The sequence below is a fragment of the Triturus cristatus genome, chromosome 7 (genome assembly GCF_964204655.1).
Source record: "Triturus cristatus chromosome 7, aTriCri1.1, whole genome shotgun sequence".
Lineage (NCBI taxonomy): Eukaryota > Metazoa > Chordata > Amphibia > Caudata > Salamandridae > Triturus > Triturus cristatus.
In genome coordinates, this window is record NC_140590.1 from 1,859,678,473 (window position 1) to 1,859,698,895 (window position 20,423).

The 20,423-nt window shown below is 44.8% G+C and overlaps 1 long non-coding RNA gene across 1 annotated transcript in view; it reads right to left on the reverse strand.

Moving 5' to 3' along the window:
• The window catches only part of LOC146813491 (uncharacterized), a 41,248-nt gene extending 27,439 nt beyond the window's left edge, over positions 1-13,809 (reverse strand). The window contains exons 1-2 of the long non-coding RNA XR_014966987.1: positions 13,635-13,809; positions 4,591-4,667 (exon numbers count right to left, since the gene is read on the reverse strand). This is a non-coding gene — a long non-coding RNA (uncharacterized LOC146813491). The remainder of the gene's footprint in view (positions 1-4,590; positions 4,668-13,634) is intronic.
• Between the last annotated feature and the right edge of the window lie 6,614 nt (positions 13,810-20,423).

A 20,423-nucleotide genomic window follows, 5' to 3' on the forward strand; every position in this document is an offset into this window, starting at 1 on the left:
CCACCTATACCACTCGTTCCCGCCAAAATCTGCAGCCTTTGAGGGAGGGCGGGGTCATCAAGGCCAGGGGCGTCCCCCGAAGAGTGCCCTCAGCAGGCAAGGGAGACTTTAACATCCCAAGGCACGCAGTGCCCGGCGGGAGAGGGAACCACCGGCACCAGGTAAACAACGTACGAACTAGGGGCAAAGAACAAACACACATGCATGGGCAGAGAACAGCCTCGTGTCAATGTCTGAATGGAAGCAGACATTCAATTCCACGCTGCATTCTTTAGACCTAATTTTGCAGTTCGCCTGCACGGATGGTGCCCGCACTCCCCGCAGGGCTCGGACGTTAACTGATGTGCCCGTAAGCCACGGGCTGCCACACACAGCCAAGATTCAGCAGATCGACTTCTTGCATTGGAAACTGAAACCATCCTCAGCATGCTATTACCTTTCCCGCCTAAATACCCTAATAGGTTTATGCCAAACCAATAGGCAAATACTATTCGACCCCCGTTTCTTTTGGAAGTTGCCAGATTTGATGTTGGCATACCTGGCTCTGTGATTTCCTTCACGTTGAAAGGTAAAGTTTACTTCTGGGGCCCTTTTATGAAAACCCTCAAACCGTGAGCTCCAAAAGCCGGAGTGGAGGCAGGGGTTTACATTCATCGGTGGAAAAAGGTTCATTTCCGAAGAGCCTTTAGCAGAGGCGTTTAAAGGTGTGGGCAAAGTGGGCCCTGGCCCAAGGCCCCAGCCTTTCACATCCCACCCCCCCAGAGCCAGCTCTATTCTTGCCCTGATCACCTTGAATACTTCTTACCAGATTGGCTTAAATACCGCTTTCCTTTAATTTGTTTTTAATGTTGGTAATGTATTGGAGGCTATCACAGGCATTTGGCGGACAAATGTTTGTTTTTCAACACCAGGCAACACCCATAACAAGCATTAACAATGCAAAAGGTCTCGCCTTTTATTAAGTTAAAGCCATTTGCTTTGCTATATAATACCATTAGCAAAGCAAATGGCATTAACCTAATCAAAGGCGAGACCTATTGTATTTTCAATGCTTGTTGTAAGCTTCCCATAAGGTTGCCGGGGATGTCACTGTGCGCTCATTTTTAATGAAATATTGGTTTTTGGTTTTGAGCAGTCCCTTTCCAATTTTTAGATTAAGATAGCCTGGCTGTAGTGGGAACACGTGCCGTCTACCCGGGGTGTGCGAAACGTAGCTAATTAATACCGGTGAGTGGTTAGATATGCCCCTTGAGAGATGCATGATCTCTCCCACCTTTTCTAAACCTGTTGCCAATGTTAGGATATAGTCAATTTTGGAGAGACTACCGTGTGCTCCCGAGGAACGTGTATTCCCTCAGCTGCGGGTGCCTGGCCTGACAAATATCTTTTAGACCGGTCGCCTCAGTGAATTTTGACAATCTGAAACTGGCCCTACTGGGTTCCCTGGGGGGCTGTCTGTCTATGGTTGCGTCCATCGTAGGGTTAAAATCCCCCCCAATATAAGTTCTCCTTGCGGGAGTGATAGGAGAAATTTACCCAATGCCGGTAACGCTGTGTGATGTAACGCTGGGGAAATATATATCGATACCAGATTGTAGGTGCGTCCCTCCCACTGACAGGCTATGGCCGCAAAGTTTCCCTGGTTGTCCATCCAAGACCCCTGTAATATCATTGGAAATCGTTTATTAATTAAAATGCCAACTCCCCAGGACCCGGAGGTGAAGTCTGAGTGCACTGCCATTTTGTAGCCCCATCTATCCAATGCTTTGCATGTGGAGCCTACCAGGTGTGTTTCTTGTATAAGAGCGATCGCAGCTCCCTTACGTTTTATATATTGAAGGATCAATCCCCTTTATATGTCCCTAAACCCATTCACATTCCAACAGATTATTGTAAAGGGACGGTGCGTCATTTGCTGGGTCGATTCCCCAGTGGTAGAACCCTCTAGTGATGCTGTAGTCTACACTCTTTGTGTCATCCCCGCAAGATTAAGTGTGTGCCACCTCTCAGTGTAGTTTTCGTCACGCCTTTGTGTACATTGTAGTGGCGCACAGTACCGTTGCATTTAACAACAAACATTAACCCCCTGAACATACCCTGTGCCCCCCTCCCTGCATAGCGGATTTATAACTACCCGCCACCCAAACTTAGCAGAGTACTTTTGTCCCATAACTTTATACTTGCGTCGGAGGTGGAGCTGCTTAGCGACAGTCTGGCATCCGTCCCCTGAATTGTCCTCAATATGTGGTGTCTTTTAGGTATACCACATGAAAGATCATCCTTATATCGTGTGCATGAGAAGTCGATCAGCATTCTTCCAAGGTTGTCATGTCGCTATTTTGCTGCGAATCCATGTGTGTCCATCGGCGTGGTCTGTGCTGAATTTTCCCGGCTGTTCTTATCCAGTGGTTGCTTTGCAATCTATTCAGACTCTGCATCTCTAATCTGTTGTGTGTTGTGCAATGAGTCCGTCAACCGAGCTGATGCTGGCACCTCCGTTGTCGAGAGTGGACACTGTCTTCTGGGATCTTGCCTGTTCGGGCCGAAGGCCAGTCTCCAGCCAATTCTAAGCTTCCTCTGGGGCCGAGAAGAACCAACTTTTCCCTTCCGCCTCCACCCTAAGTTTTGCGGAAAAGAGCAGAGCATATTTTAATTCTCGATTGCGCAGTTCTCTTTTTATTCCTAGGAAGCTTCTACGCTGGTTAGTGACTGTCACCGTGTAGTCTGGGTATAGGGACACGGTCGTATTTTCTATCCGTAACGGAGGGGCAACACGTGCCGTTTGTAGAATTGTGTTCCTGTCACGATAGTTGAAGATGCGGGCCAGTATAGGCCTGGGGGTCTCCTGACTTGGGTCTACCTCCCGGAACTCGAGGGCTCTTTCCACCGAGAAGAAGCTGGACAGACCTCGTGGCTGTAACTTTATTTTAACAAGGTCTTCAACAAAGAGATCTAGCGCAGGCCCCCTGATGCTCTCTGGCGTCATCAAGCTTAGTGGCCAGTTGTTTAGTCAGGTGCTCCAATTGTTTTACCTGCTTTTGTAAAGCTGCGGCGTCCGTGGAGAGACCTGCTGTTGTGGCCTCAACATCTGATATTCTAGAGTTCATTTTGGAAAAATCAACACGCAGAAACGTTATGTCTGTGGATATCGTGCCAATCGACATTTGCACTTGCTGTAGAGTAGCCATTATATCTTGTAATGTAATCTCTTTGGGCTTTTCTTTCAATGGGTCAACTGCGGTTCCAGAGGGGGGAGGGTCTGACTGGCCCAGTTGCTCCTTATTGAAGGCATATTTGTCCAACTTATTCGTCTGGATTGTGCGCTGGCCACGTCCGCCCATGCTGCTGCACCCTCCTTGGTCTTCACGAGGGATCACTGATGGGGGGGGGGGGGGGGGGAGCACAGTATTCGCCGTCACCTGACCATGGGAATTCCTTCCACGCTCGGACTTCCGGTTCTCCTGTGTCCCACCTCTCCTTGTAGTAATGGGGGTCAGCGGTGTCACTCGTGCCTCTGGTCCGCCGCAGAGTCTTTCAGGCGGACACTAAGGAACCTCGTCTGCTGCTGGGGTGGGCGTGGGCTGTGCGGATGGGGGTACTGTGCTGGCAAATTATCGTAGCCACTACCTATGGTTGCGGGCCAAGTATGCCGGCGATGTGAGTGCCAAGCTCGGGTCGGCGCGCAGCCCTGTCTCCGTTTGCCTTGCTGGAAGAAGCAGGCTCCTGGGTGCCACATGCACAATGGCGGCGCAATGAGGACCTCGTCCGTAATGCCGCAAGTATTATGAATGCCTCCAGAACTAGGCGTGTAAAGTCTTTGCGCTGCCTTGCTTCCCGTTGGGGGCCACTTCGAGCGTGCAGTCCGTCGTTATTGGTGGTAATTGAGTCGGACCGTGCTGGTGCATAAAGTAGTGCGTGGCGGACTCTCCTGTGAGCACAAGCAGGGTGTGCCTCCTTAGTCACAACACCCCACCTGACTCCGATGTGTCCCAGGGGGGTCTCGAGCGCCACGGCGGTTGTGTAGTCCGTCTGCAGAAGCCGCTTGGGACCCAGTCTAGTCTGGTGCAGGAAATGGCACCTGGGGTGCCTCTTCCGCCTCGCAGCCCGAGGCAGACCGGCTGATGTACGCTAGCAGCATCTGCCTCTTTAATCTCAGCACCTCATCAGTTGCTGGTGCGCTGCAGGAGGGGGGGGGGGGGTCGATCGCCGTCCGACTTGCGGGATTCCTCGCCTCCCTCTCTCTCAGGCCGCCGAATCAGGCTCGCTTCATCCAGAGCTGCAGTTGGGTGTGTTGAAACTTTAGCCCCCGGCCTGCGTTCAAGGTTTAGGCCGCAGCTACGAGGCGTCGGGACCCTCGGCTATTCTCTACTGCCTAGATGCCACCGGATAAGTGTCAGGATTATGCAGGTTTGGCTCCACCTGTCGCGGATCTCGCTCAGGCTGCGGCCATCTTCGTTGGCTGCTAGCCACGCCCCCAGTGTAGTTGTATTTTAACCGTACCCAAGGTATGATCAGGCCCTTTGATTTCTCCAACCAATGCGAGAAGGAGTTTTTGCGCCTGCTCCAGGTCTGCATCGAACACCAGCTTACCTGCTTTGGACCTCCAGAACTCTGTTCTCCAGTCTTATTCTTCAAGTGTTTGTTTTCTAATGTTCTGTCTTGAAACCCTGCATGAAATTAGAAAAACAAACCAAGAAAAAAAGTTTAGAGCTAACTAAAATACACACACACGGAAGACAACGGCATTGAATCATGCGAAGTGAACTCAAGCGCAAATAAACAGTTCATTTCTGTGCAGCAGCAACAGGAACAAAGTGAACCGTATTTCTTCTTCACTTTGCTGTCAATCGAATAAATTGTGGATAGAACTGGAGATGCACGAGAGGATTGGGTGTGAAAACAATTTGGTCCTTGAAGGCCACCTGGGAGGGTTAAATAAATTATTTCTCAAAACAATCATAGGAAATGCAGCACATTTTTCTAATTTAATATTAAGGAGCTGACAGTGTATGATTTGCTTGTATAGTGTACAATTTGCATGTCTGTCACAGGTAACTGCTTACAGTGTCCTCTTTCCTTGTTTTAGAAAGCTCCACCAAGTGAAGAAATGCTTCAGAGACCCACAGCGCCAGCAGAGAACAATCCTTTTCAGTATCTCATTGCCATTCATCCCCTCCCTCCCACTTTGCCATCAGCATTGTGTATTACGAAGTATGAGCACCTAGCATGGTCAACGAGGTAGGGACCTGGCTGGGTGCTATGTTGTCACTGCAGCAGTTCACACGGTGATGGTGCTGAACCCACACAATGACATCCAGCAGCAATGCCAAACAATACAAAGGAGTTTGTACAAACTATCTTGAAGGTTCTCTGCAACATGGACAGTGATAACAACTCTGAACCAGACGGTATAGAGCATTATCATTGGACCTGCATCTAAAGTTCCCAAATCGTTTTGCTGCACCTGTGACCCAGAATTGTGACTTCATTTGTAGCGCACACATCTGAGTTCTGATAAAGCTGTTTTCCACTGAGAAAAACGGTGAAAAGATCACACAGCTCAGGCTTAGAGCGAGTAGATAACATGATTCTGGGAGGATAAACAAAAAGACATCACTGCAAATTATTGGTCTTAATGCTCCCATGGAAATGTCACTACAAATTGGTGTGAGTGATTCAAGAGGAATTGTTCTTGTGCCCCGGCAAGAGTGTAAATCCATGAGGTCATCAACGCTGAATATAGACTGCTCTGGAATACTGATTTCAAGATTCTGGGGACCATTATCAAAACATGTGCCACTTAATCATGAGTTCACTCTGAAGTAAACTTTATAAAAAGAGCTGCCCAAAGCCACCACCTCACTGGTCTAGTGAACCTGTCTTATACTTGCAATCTGGTCATTGTATTCACTGGTGGTCAGCAAACTTTGGCAATCCTTTTACGGTCTTATGCAAGCCGTTTTACAGAGTGTAAACAAACGCAACAAATACTGGGCTTGACGAATAAATCCTGAACGTGGTATGTCACACTCTGGGGTGGTAAGTCCTAGATACAGTGTTCTTGACTGACTTGTGCCCTGGTCAGGAAAAGTGCTCACCAACAGAGTACCAGGATCTATTGTGTACACTCAAACTTTTAATGTGGTTGACTAATGTGCCTGCAAGCAAACCATTACCCTATTAACAGTCGGTGGCAGCTGACTATAGTAGCAGGGTGCAGGATGTTTTTACCTTGTACTAGAGGGGAGGCTACCCTAGAGCTCTCCCTGGAATGTATTTTAGTACATCATGACTACGCACCTACTTTCACTTTGAATGTATGCAGAGTGTCTGAGTGTGCTGGGCTAACAGGTATGGTGAGTTACCCATGTTAGGGCCACCGCTTTAAGCTTGTAGTGCTTAAAGGTGTAGTCTATTTCATGGGACTAGCACTAGACGGAGGTAGTGGTCTCCATCCTTTCAGAATATTTTGTAAAGCCAAGTGCTCGCTCTGGTTTGATTCATCGTAAGGAATGAGGGAGCTTTAGTTGCACTGGATTATAAACAAGCAAGTTGCAGTAGATCAAAGCGTGACCTGGCCAGGCCAATATCCAAAGCGATGCTGCATGGTGCACAGAGGCTGACTGCCCAGCTACTCATCCTTTGCTTCTCTTGTGGTTGTGTGAGTGGACTACAGTGCACAGTATCCCTCTAGACCTATATTGCTTTATATCAAGTTTTTGTGGGCTCACATATAAAAAGCACAAAACACCCTTATATACACATTATGATTGTGTCTTTTTATTTTATTTCTTTTTTCATCATTTTTGCATACAAGTGAAATTCATCTCTTTTTTAAAAAAAAATATACAAAAAATGATTTTTATATACAAAACAATCCAAATCGTACAACAATATGACAATCTTTGCATATATATACTGAACTTGGGAAAGCAGAATTTATACCAAATAGAAGGTAAACATTATTGTATCTGTTAGAACCAACATACAAATATTGGCATTGATTTAGGATGTCCAAAAGACAGATTTATTGATGACATCTTCTTCATCTGGCGAGGAGATGAAGAAACACTGACAATTTTCATTGACTGGCTGAATGCCAGTGATGAAAATCTGAAATTCACCTGCCACAGAAGCACCACATCGGTAGAATTCTTGGACATCATCATCCAGGCAGATGGGGGTGAAATCTCTGTCAATTTTTTCAGTAAACCTACATCTAAGAATACTATTTTATCACATATCAGTTATCACCCGAACTGTCAAAAAGACTCCATCCCCTTCGGCGAGTTTTTGCGAATCAGACGCAATTGCTCTAGCATCAGGGACTTTGATATAAATGGGGAAGACCTAAAACAGAGACTGTTATCACGCGGCTACCCAAAACGTCTGATTAGATCTGCCTACAAGAGGGCACGTTATTACAATCGCGATGCCTTACTAGCAGGGAGCACACGTCCTAAAAATGACAGAATGGTTTGTGTTATAAACCACTCGACTTTGAACTTTAAGATCAAGAAGATTTTTAACAAAAACTGGCATGTTTTGAATACGAATGATGAGCAGGAGACTATTCAGAAACCCATTCTTGCATATCGTAGAAACATGAATCTCAAAGATAGCCTAGTCCATACGAGACCCAAGTATAATCAATCTAGCTTACAAACTACCTTGGTGGGACCTCCCATTTTGGGGAATCACAAATGTGGCACATGCATTGCATGTGACAGTGCCATAGTTACTGAAACCTGGAACTACCGCGGCTAGAAAGGGAAACTACATGATTTTACCAACTGCAGGAGTCATAATCTTGTTTATCTTATCCTGTGTCCATGTACCCTGGGCTATGTGGGAGACAGGTCGCAAGTTTAGAACTCGCTACAGTGAACATAGGTCAGCAATCAGGACACGAAAATTATCATGCCCAATGGTCCAACATTGCATTGATCTTAGACACAATGAAAATGAACTGAGGTGGCTGATCCTGGAAAAGGTAAGACACACCCCAGGCAAACACACAAAAGAGGTTCGGAAATCACGAGAAACCTATTGGATCTATACTCTGGATACGGTTAAAATCGGTCTAAATGAGGAAGTAGTGTGGCACACGAGATGAGGTATAGCAAACAAGACTACACATCATTGTTATGTTGTTCCCGTGACCTCCTTTTCTCATTTATCTGATTCAGACTGGTATTACACACGATTATGACAATTGCCATCATTTTCATCAGTACTCTGCTCATTTCCGTACTAGTGGCATCATATCATCTTTATTAAAATCCCTCACTGTATAACATAATAAAGTGAATACATGTTGGAGTTACGAGAACCTCCTTATTCTTTTACACGTATTATATTCAAACAAACCACTTATCGATATTGTATAGTACATATGAGGTACTATCCATTTATGTGTACTATATCTGTACCTATACTATACTTGTGACATCACATTTTGTCACACTGAGTCTGCTCCATTACCTATGGTGTCTTACCACTGTACAGTCGCCCTCAAGTGGGCGTAGTAATCTAGCTTTATGGTTGCAGCACTTAGGCTTTGATCATCCACACATAGTGCAAATTACACTGTACCATCGTATTCCCATTTGTGTTATGGGAACAATAACATTCGACACTCCGATTAACCCCTTCGATGCTGCGCAGATTCCGCCGCTGTGCTGACGGAATCTTGCGCGGGTGTGCTCATGACGGAATGGTTCCGTCATGAGCACAGCTCAACCGTGGGTCATGACGGAACCATTCCGTCATGAGCACCGAAGGGGTTAAAGAGTAATGTCTCCTTTCTCGTACTTTCTTCCCACTCCTTGGGGGGGAGGTCACAAATGATAACAGCCACAGTATGTGAATATTGTATACTTCATTGTAGGTGGCACCGCATGTTGCAAATCCTGCTAAGAGGATTCCTAACTACGAATATTTCTTTTCAATGCGGCCAGCCTGATTTCCCTTATACCAAGGTTACTAGTTACCCATTCCAAGATGGCGTCGGCGTTTTATCAAACATTGGTGAGATTATATTCATACCTCACTTGTTGTGTTGAATATCCATGATATGAGAATCTCTGGTAATAAAACAAAAAAAAAAATCTTGATCGTTACCCTCGATAGATAAGGTATATACATATATATAGGCCTACCTCTCTCAGAGGCAGGTAACATATGCAATTCGATCTTTCAACATACACTCAAAGAATGCGTCGTAGACTACACAGCCATTCAGCTAATCACAGAGTGAGCCGACGCATTGGTAATGACGTCATGGCGCCTCGCAGGTGTTCCGCATTAGAGATAACTTGCTAATCTCGTTTAGGACATAAAAAGGCAGAGTTAACCACCGCGTATTTGCGGAATCGTTACAACGCAGGGGCTGCCATTCGTGTGAAACTCTTCATTCTCCTAAGGTAAGGTGTATGTCGGCGGCACCTTGTAGTCGCTAGTTGTATACATTATAGAACGGGAATTAATCGGTATTCGATACCCTCTATATTTTAAAAATATGTTTTGTTCTCTTTAAAGCATAGGGGTAAAAACAATTCTGAGTTAATGCCTGAGGATCGGGCTCGTATTTCACCAGTTCCCTAATCCATGTGGGACCATCACTGAATATCTCGGTTGTAACATTGGGAGAAATTTATAACTGACCAACAGCTTTGATAGTAACTATTAGGCACTTCCCCATGAAAGGCCACCAGACAGTAGCCATGGCCCAAAGATGAGGGTGACCGACAAACCTCTATGAGAACGGAGCAGCTAGGGTTCTTTTGCCTTGAGCATTATATAACATTGCATTATAATTTATACACTTTTAGCTGTAACAACCACAAGTTAATATATGCCTTCTATGAAGAGATACTTCACCAATTCCCTGTGTAACTATCGCATTCTAAATATTTTTCTTTGAAAATGGTTTTTTCAGTTTGTAAACCTAATCCCTCTCTCTATTATTACTAGAGTCGCCCCAAAGGAGGGAACCATCGACCTTTATGAACAGACTTGAAACGCCGTGGTCCTAAACATAAGGATATAGAGGATAGCACAAGGAGATACCTAGAGACATATAAGTGGCAAAGTAGGTTACCTGAAATATATTAATTCCCCTTTTATAAAATAACAAGCCTTTTTTGAACCACTACAAGCATTACATTTAAAGAACAGTGATAAGTAGTGACAATGTTCTCGCTAGTGATATCTACTGTCCTTATAGGTAGTGACTAGACGACAACACGAAGGATGGCACCGTAAGCTGCATTCTTACAACTATGCTGCAGAGCACTCACTTTATGGGAAGACAATTTCATCTAATCTTGAGAACATGAAGTAGCTTGAAAGGTAAACATTCATGCATGTGGGATTTGAATATATTAGGTAGTTACACAACAAAAAATGTAAAATAATCTTTTTTAGAAATATCTCTGACTTTTCTCACAGATACACGTGCAAAGTCTAATCGCTGGTCATATGCTCTTTTTTAGCCGTGTGTAGAGCAATACAGTAGCAGCGGGTATATAAATGAAACCATAGAAAGCACTTACCGCTATCCACACAGCAACATTAAACAGGTGGGAATTATTATTATGTATTTTCTTCCTTTTTTTTTAGTTAGTTCCCCCTGGGGCATGCCTGCCATGATCTTTGAGAAGAATGAGCATATATAGGAGGACTTAAATGATTTCACAGACTTTACATGTTCTTTTGTATATGCGTGGGACTTATCCTGGGTTTGTGACCCAAAACTATTTGCCTCCTTAGTAGGTGTAGTCTATTTCTTTCTATCTCACCCTTTTTGATGTTTTCCTACGGATGTGGGTCTATTTCACTCATTGAGAACACCGCCTAGTGGCATATTTGCAACTTTGATAGCATGAATAATATTTTAGTCATTTATTCTGGAGATAATGTAAGATTTCTCCTGTGGGCTTCTAATAAATTAATATTAGAGCAGACATCCAGTAAAATAACATTCCATATTGTCTTTACAGAAAACTTATCCCCCTCATCTTGCCCGTTACAAAATCACTAAGTAACAGGTCTTGAAGAAGATGGCACTTAAAGAGGATTAAGCCATCGAAACGCGCGTCGACCAGTTTGTATGACACACCTCAGCGTTCAGCACAGCATCAGAGGGTTGAGCGTTTCACCCCTGTTAGTTTTTTTCTGTGCATGCTGTTTGGCTCTGGGGTGGGTAGTATGCATGTTATGGATGACAATGATATGAATGTGAAGTGTGTAGAGGTGTAAATGGTATGGGGATTTTCTGTCTTTTGGACATCCTAAATCAATGCCAATATTTGTATGTTGGTTCTAACAGATACAATATTTTTTTCCTTCTATTTGGTATAAATTCTGCTTTCCCAAATTCAGTATATATATGCAAAGATTGTCATATTTTTGTACGATTTGGATTGTTTTGTATATAAAAAGAATTTTTTGTATATATTTTTTTTTAAAAAAGAGATGAATTTCACTTGTATGCAAAAATGATGAAAAAATAAATAGAATAAAAAAGACACAATCATAATGTGTATATAAGGGTGTTTTGTGCTTTTTATATGTGAGCCCACAAAAACTTGATATAAAGCAATATAGGTCTAGAGGGATACTGTGCACTGTAGTCTTCTGTTTTCTTCCCCCTGTTCCCTGACCTCAAAGCTAATCTCCTAGGGGGTTGCCTTCTCTCATTTGGTTGTGTGAGTGGACTCCACAACCTGAGAGCTACAGTTTCACCTGAAGATGGTTTCCAAACGATTGCAGGGTGAAAGGTGTCCTGCAGAGGACAAACTGAGGACTCGCATTTGTGGTGGTTCCTATAGGGTGAAAGTCCCAGGCCTGTATCCATGTGATAACATTGTCCTCATTTTATCATTCTAGCAGAATCAGCATATTGTTACACATCACCTTGTCAATGCTCTGCATGACTATGGTTTGTTGCTCATAGACAGACCGCTAGTGTCCGATGCATTTTTGTGAAGCATGCACAGCAGTACTCCTTTTAACATTGTCGACTACTGCGTCATGCGCTGGCTATGTCATTACTAATAGTTTGTGGCAACTGATTTTAGTGTTTGTTAACCTGAACCTCATTGCTTAGAGGATCTCTCTGATAACTTCAGTATGTTGCACTCGAGTCCATTACCCCCTGCCATCCCCCTTCAGGATTTCTGACCTACGGATTTTGGAGCCATGTCTGCCAAGGGACTGACATTGTTATCCAACTCGAGTGCAAGAATATGAGGCCCTCATCCATCGATGGAAGTCAACAGTATACACCAGACTTACTACTTAGTAGTCAAGGACTCACCACCACTCACAGGAAGGGCCTGCACCATCAGCAGCATCTGCCTGGAAAGTGTTTCTTGTTACAAATGCAAACACTTGTCAGTGAACATTTGTAACAGGCCTGTCTTTGCACAGACTGCCACTACTCAACCCTCACAACAGACGCATCCCACTGTTTGATTTGTATACTTTAGCTAATGTTTGTGAAAATAGCTCCCATGACACAGTGCATGTGTATCTAATTGTGGCAATAACACTTCTACAAAGTCACTGATCAGGAAAATATGCATACTTGCTCTGATTTTTATCAGACACTGAATGAGTTCAGTACCCCCAAAATATAATGCTGTGTACTATAGCATACCCATCCACAACCTATTTCAACTAGTCAATGACTGTAAAGAGAACGCAAAACAGCTTGCTCCCAAGTATGTGGACAGTCAAAGCTGTCAAAGAGGGGTATCTGCCAAAAACTGAAAGATTTCTGGCCTGCTCGTGTGCCTTATACAGAGGCCAGAGGACCTTCTGGGGTGCTGATAGCAGAATTTTAGGTATCTTTAGTGCTTAATTTGAGCCGGTGGTTGCATGTAGGGACTATTGGTACTCATTTTTGGAATCAGCGCTTATGTTTCTTCAACAGAGACTGATCCAGTGCAAGAGAGAGAGAAACATAAAAGGGGGTAAGAAAGAGGAATAAAAACATTGAAAGAGGCAGGAAGCAGGGATGAAGAACTAACCTGTAGGTGTGAGATAAAGAGGCAGGAGGTGCCTGGTGCTGGATTGATGCATACAATGGAATCAGGGCTATGCAGCCTCTCTACGCCCCGACCTTCATTAGTGCGGGCTTCAGAGCAACTTATTTGACTTTATTTATACATTTATTTGACAAATTAAGCACTGGCTATCTGGCTGCATCGTCGGACATTTCAATGACAACCATCTGCCTCATGGCCCTGGCTACACCGCAGTGAGAGGAACACTGTTCCCAGGGCAGGCCTTTCAGTGTTTGTTTTTACTTATGACTACCATGAAAGTCATAAAACCTGAGAAGAGAAAAAAGGAGACGATGATGCACAGCGCATTTAACATTGTTTTGTGTTTTATAGAAATAAGGGTTCTGTAAAACAAAAAACATAACTGCTCCCCCCTGATATCATGCGTCACATCCTCACCAGAGGGCCCCATCCTGTGGGGTCAGCACTTCAGGGGAGCTCCCTCGAGGGGCGGCAGGAAACATTAAATAACAAGTCAGACATTATTTAGACGGCTGGACAAGGAATAAACCGGGTCCCTCTGCGTTTATGATATGGTTGATATGATAAGTCTTTACTCACCGTCTATAGGGTCTCGAGGAGGTGTCAGGGCCGGGGAAGGTTCACAATTCATGCGAACAACTTATTCCGCACAAGCCCGGTCTACCCAGCCCCTAGACTCAAAAAAAAGAGAAACGAAAACCTGCAGGCCAGACAGGAGGGACCGGAAGACAGGCAACGAGGAGAAGGAGGAACCACGTCGGACCGGAAGCCAGATTGAGGACCGGAAGCCAGTCAACGAGGAGAAGGAGGAAGCACGTCGGACCGGAAGCCAGACTCAGGACCGGAAAACAGGCAAAGCGTAGGGCCGGGAGACAGATAATGGAGCTCTTTTAACCGCTTCCGCTGACAACTCCCTGGTTGTTCCCTGGGCAGCCTGTGCGGTCATTCCTGCTGTTAATAAACACTTTTGCTGTGCGATTAGAAATCTCTGTACTTTCACCAAATTCCTCGAGGCAGTAAGTGACAACTAGGGCGAGTTAACCTAGGTAACCTTGTTTTGGTTTCTGTTGTATTATTCATCAGACTTTTTAGCGGGGTGTTTACATTTCCAATATCTAACGGGCAGAGCGAGCTATTTATCATAACGGAGGCTGTCCGAAGACACGGGAAAAGCACTGGGGGCAGCGGCTGTGAAAGGTACATTAGACATATAGGGGGAGCCATGCATTACTAGTGAGATACCCGCTCCGATAGCAGGAAAGTAACTGGAAACGACTTGCTCGGCTTGTATGCACGATGATGGTATCACTGATGTACTGCGGTGACGGTGTTAGCAATAAAATGATTTAAAACATAATATCCACTTTTACTTATCAGCATACCATGCCAACATTTCAGAAGAGCAAAGTGGGAGATTTAAAAAAAAAAAAATCGGGAGAATGACGCCTTGAATCGGGTTACTGTCATGTATGGGCCTAGGGAGTGAGCTGCTGCAGGATCGGACATTTGAAACGCAAATGCATGTTTTTGTCTTACCTTCCAGAAGCATGGAGCGCAATGGCAGGCAGAGAGAGGCTGATGCAAGTGTTCCTCACTCACTGGCCTGGTAGGATGCTGGCAGTGCATACACCAAATCACCTCCCCTCGTGTGTGGCAGCCCAGGCACACACACAGGCGCCCCGAGTACTTCACAGGTCTTTAAAAGACCATTCGCTTGTTAATGGAGCTTTGTTGATTTTTCACCCCTTCTAGAGCCCCCGCGTCGCCAGTCTGACTATTGCTGGAAGAATAAGCACGTTACACAATACCAAGCCCTGTCAGCTGAAACCCCGAGGAATCGGGTTTTGCCTGCAGGAATCGGGAGGCGGGAGACTAGCCTTGAAATCGGTAGTCTCCTGCCTGAATCAGGAGGGTTGGCATGTCTGCTTAGCAGGACACTTTCCACGTGTAGAGACATTTCGGGGGGGGGGGGTGTCAGTTGGGTTTGTGGCTTTATGGGCCATGTTGTGCATTTTCGGGATTTCATTCCCAATACACCCTCTTTAAACAGTACTATCTGGCTGGAGCGATTGAGTTTTCCGCGTGTAAATACTGTTTAAACTGTGTTTGAGTTGTTATCCTTTACCACCTCCAGGAGTAAGCCTTGTATGTGCTTCTTGTTACTGCCCAGTAACTTCCCACTGCCCCAGGGCCACCTTTCAGCCATGAACAAGGATACTTGATCTCTATACCCAGCTTTACAGCTTCACCCAAATATGCTGTAATTAAGCATTATTTATTTATTTATTTGAAAGTTTTATATAGCGCGAACATGAGCACCGAGGGTATCAGAGCGCTTTACAGATTGTGCAGTAGGACGAGTACATGCAAATACAAATAATCAACATATCGACAAGTACATAGACTTAGAATGTCCAACATTCTCAAGACCATAGCATCTAGGACACAAACCAGCGTCAAATGGCCTGGGAGTCAAGTGGGGAAGGAAGACTGAGGCAGATATTTCTTCATCAAGAGCTCTTTAACTTCTGATTTGAAGAGGGCAGTAGAAAGGATCACCCTGATTTCGGGGGGAAGAGAGTTCCAGATTCTTGGCGCCATACCTGAAAATGTTCGATTATAGGTCTTTTTGTGCTTGAATTTTTGTGGTTTGAGTAAGAGGGTGCTGACACTTATGGAAGCTCTTGAACCACATGAGAGCTCCAGTTTCTGAGCGAGGTACATCGGGTGTCTTGAGGTGGATGGCTTTGTGTGTCATGCAAGCAATTTTCAGCTGTATCTGAGCTTCATAAGGGAGCCATTTCAGAGCTAGCAGGTCCGGAGAGATGTGGTTAAATGTTTTTGTGCCCGTTACAAGACTGGCCGCAGCGTTGAAGGTCACCCTAAGGGGAGCCGTTTTCACTCTGGACAGGCCACACAGCGTAGCACTGCCATAGTCCAGCTTTGCGATCACCAATGCTTGAACTGCAACCTTTAGGTCATGAGCAGGGAGATAGGGTTTGAGCTTCCTAAGGATGCTGAGTTGGAAGTTCGCACCTTTGGTGAGGGAATTATTGTGTTTTTGCATGTTCAGACTCTTGTCTAGTAGGATACCAAGCGAGGATGCCAAGTCCACGAGGTGAGGTCTGCAGTTAAGAGCCGTAAGCTGATTCAACCATTGTTCAATGTCCGGTGATTGCTTATGGGGTGAGATAAGGAGGAATTGTGTTTTAAGAGCGTTTAGTTTCCGGTGGTTACGTGTCAGCCAGCTTTGTGTTTCCAGTAGGACTGATTTGAGGGACTGAATGTCCTCAGGAGAGGCGATCTGAAGTTATAATTGAGTATCGTCCGCATACATCTGATAGTGAATGCTGGATGATTTCAGCATTTCTGTTAGAGGCTCCATGAACAAGTTAAAGAGCGTGGGAAAGAGTGCTGAATCTTGGGGAATCCCCAGGGAAACCGGTGCAGGATGGGACAGGGATTGGTTCACCTTGAAGCGTTGTGATCTATTCAGGAGGAACAAAGAGAACCAATTAAGCACAGGTCCAGACAACCCCTATTGGCGCCCGAATAGGGACACCTCTCACACCCCACGCGCCGGAGGTGCGTTGCAGACCCGGTCTCCTGCCACAGCCGGACGGACAACTACGCGTACCCGCAGGATTTCCTGTATCTCCCTCAGGCCAACGGGGGGCGACTGAGGCTGCGATCAACACCCAGACGAGGCGGTGAGGAGTGCGGAGAATCCCGACCAGAGCCTAGCTGAGAGAGCAAGATCCGAGGTATACAGAGGCCCACCAGATTCCGAAGTTCCGAAGTATCTAAGTCACGAGTCGAGTCCAGTCCAGTTTGGTCTAGTCCAGTCCAGACTTCCGAGGCCTTCTGTTCCGTTCCGTGCTTCCCGGTGAGTACCGTTGCTGGGGACGCATCTAGACGTGCACATTGGTTTGTGCCGGTCAAGACGGGTTTGGGTACACAGACCTGGTCTGCACTGTTTCAGCAGTGTATCTGTGCTGTTTAGCAGTACATCTAGTATTATGCAGTTAACTAGTTTTATTCTAATTATTATTGTTCGTTCTAAAATGTTTTGATATGTTTTAAATGTCGTGGTATGAGTGATTGTTCGATCTTCATTACTGTGTTTATTGTATTAATTGTGTTCAAGTCCGAGTAAGAACCAAGTAGCAAGGTTCAAGATGCCGTTATTCTCGAAATTAAGACAGATAAAAACTAGAAAAGGGATACTCGAGGAAGCTGTTCCCATTCCACCTAGGGACACTCCAGGGTACTTTATGTATCATAAGCATGGTCTAGATGCCGTATTATATCTCGAACTGTGGGTAGACTACACCAAGGATTTAGCAGAGAATCAGAGATGGCCCACTACTGGGACATGGGATGCAGATTGCATCATGAGAGTAGAAGAAGCATTATGGAAAAAGAAAGCCAGACAATCACAGAAAGATGCCATTGAATTATGGCGTAAAGAATCGCATAGACGCACAGAGAAAGCGCTCAGAAAAGAAGAGAAAAGTAGGGAGGATTCAGACAAAGCCCGAGAAAATATATTAATTGAGGAAGGTATCCGAGTAAAAGCAGAACAAGTAGACAGACAACGAAACACTCTTATGAATGGTATGTATCCTCTTCTGGCCGAGGGCTTACCTAAGGCCACCCTGGAAGTACCGAAAGATCTGCCACCTCCATTGCTTCCGACTAAAGTGCACCCCAAGACTGCAAAGGACATTTTCCTTTCTTCCTATTTAGACGATGTAGCCCCCGAATATGTTAATGCTCGGCCGCCACGTACACCACCTGCAAATGGTGCTCGACCCCGAGAAAATCTGTCCCCGCTTCTGCAGCAACATACTCCTCCGTCCGTCCAAAACCTTCCGCCCGTTCCTCCACTTCTTCCTGCATCTATTCTTCCTACCTTACACCCAACGAATCCTTTTGGACCTAGCACCTCAGGAGGTGCGATAGGAAGTTTTCATACGCCGCCATCAGTGCGTCGATTGACTTATAGGGATCTAGCACACCAACGTACACCTCAAACAGCGAACTATGACATACTTAAAGAACCTCTTACAGATTGTAGATATGATCCAGTACCAGGTAAAGACGACAGAATGATGCTATCATCAGTACGTCTACGACGAGTTGCGAACTATTTAATGATATTACCAGGAATGATTGAACATCTAGACAAAATATATCGCTTTGTCCAAACAGGGCAAGGTCCTGAAAGTATTGGCGAGGCCATGGCCTACCAGAAAGTGGATACGCAGAAACTGTTGTTACGCTTCTTTATAAACTGCCTGATAAGACACAGAGATAGGCCAGGCGTAGACGCGGAAGAAATGAGAGCCCTTAACAAATGGGGCCAGAATATAGCAGACGGAAAACATGATAAACAGAATAGTATAGAAAGTATGTACAGAAGGATCAGGAAAAAAGTAGAACAAATATGTGAAAAAGAACAGCCTGAAAGAGAAACAGATGCAGATAAAACAGAGTCCTCAGGGGATGAGGAACAATTAGAAATAACAACAGGACAATTACAATTACCAGCTAGAGAAATGATAGCTTATGTAGGAAAAGGAAGATCCTTCAATACTCCAATACGTCCGATACGTCCAGAAAGTAAGAGAATCTTTCAAGCAGCTATGTCAAACCCAAGGACCCCATAACATTTGTTTCAGGCTACTGATAAAATACTTCAAGAACGAATGGGGTACCATGTACTCGATTCTATGGACGAACAAGAACTAGCCAGGTCAGCAGTACAATGGGCTGACAGTGCTGATAAATATAGTGATGACGCGCTAGTACATACGTTTTTGAATCTCTTACCAGACGAACAGCGCTTAGCTGGTATATACATGATACAACATCTCCTTATATTATATAAGGGCCAACACTCCGATCCTGGTCCCCTACCTGATATACTGATAGAACTACTCATGAATAAATGGAGAGGTCTAGGTACCGATCTAATTAAAGTAATTCTAGAATATCGACACAGATATAGTGCCTTTTTGTGTCCAGAACATGATCCAGCTCCCTCCATGGAAAGAAAAACGTATTACATAGACAGACAGAATCCCTTACGCGAAGTACACCCAGTTAGAAATGATGATAATACTTTTAGACGCGTGTTTGTGTACACGCCTATAACTAAAATAGAACTATTGGAAATGAAAAAATTAGTGCCCAGCCATGACAGAGATCCAGCAGGTTTTCACCGTGAAATAAAAGACATGTTACTCATGGGTGATTATACCTATCCTGACATTATGAAAATATTGAAAGTATTATTGCCTGCCGGTATTTACGAGAAACTCAAAGAAAAAGAGTGGGAGGTGGGAGAACAAAAGATTGATTGGACAGCATTAGAAAACGAAGAAAATGCCCGAACTGCAGGCGTAGGGCTTGGAGACAAAACTAAAGCATTACCAGGATTATTAGTACAAGTATTGCCACGTCTATTAACTACGAAAAAGGAAGACTGGGGAGCAATCTCAGCTTGCAAACAGAAACCCGATGAAGACACTAGTGATTTTTATTCCCGATTTGAAAAATGTTTTGGTATTAACAGCGGCCTGAAAGCAAGTAGCGATTCATATCCACATCTTTTTGTAACGAAACTAGTCGAAAATTCCTTGCCTCAGGTTAAGAACAGAGTATTGAAAGTAGAGAGCTCTTGGCAAGCTAATACCCCGTCACAAATGTTACAAATGTTACAGTATCACCAGAATAGAATTAGAGAAGAACAAGAACACGAACAAAGACGTATGAAAGACATGAAAATGCTCGTCGCCCAGTCAGTTCCAGCTGACAGTCATAAAAAGGGTGCGACACAGTCACATAATTCAGCAGTTCCTGTTAAAGGGACATGCAACTATTGTAAACAGCCAGGTCATTATATAAACGATTGTGCAGTTCTGAAACATAATATCTCTACGGGTAAAACCAAGGAGAGACCATGTCCGCCTAGACAGGATCAGATCCAACAACAAGTACCTCAGAATGTACAGCCTATGCAAGCTGCACAACAGATCGTAGCGGTACCACAGTCACAGCCTATTGCCGCAACACAAAACACGACACAACAGATGTACCAGTATGCACAAAATGACTATCCAGATTATCAGCGATACACATGAAACAGCCTAGAGAGGGAAGTTGGCTTACCCCTTATTGAGGTACCCGTAGATCAAGAGGGTCCTTATGTACATAGTCAAGTATTAGGGAAAGACAGAAAGTTCTTAATTGATACAGGGGCTAGCAGAACAACTATAAGTCACGACGAGGTCCCAGGGGCACCCCTCTCAGGCTCACAGAATGTTTCCCTTGGATTTTCAGGACAACCTATTGTTAATGAAG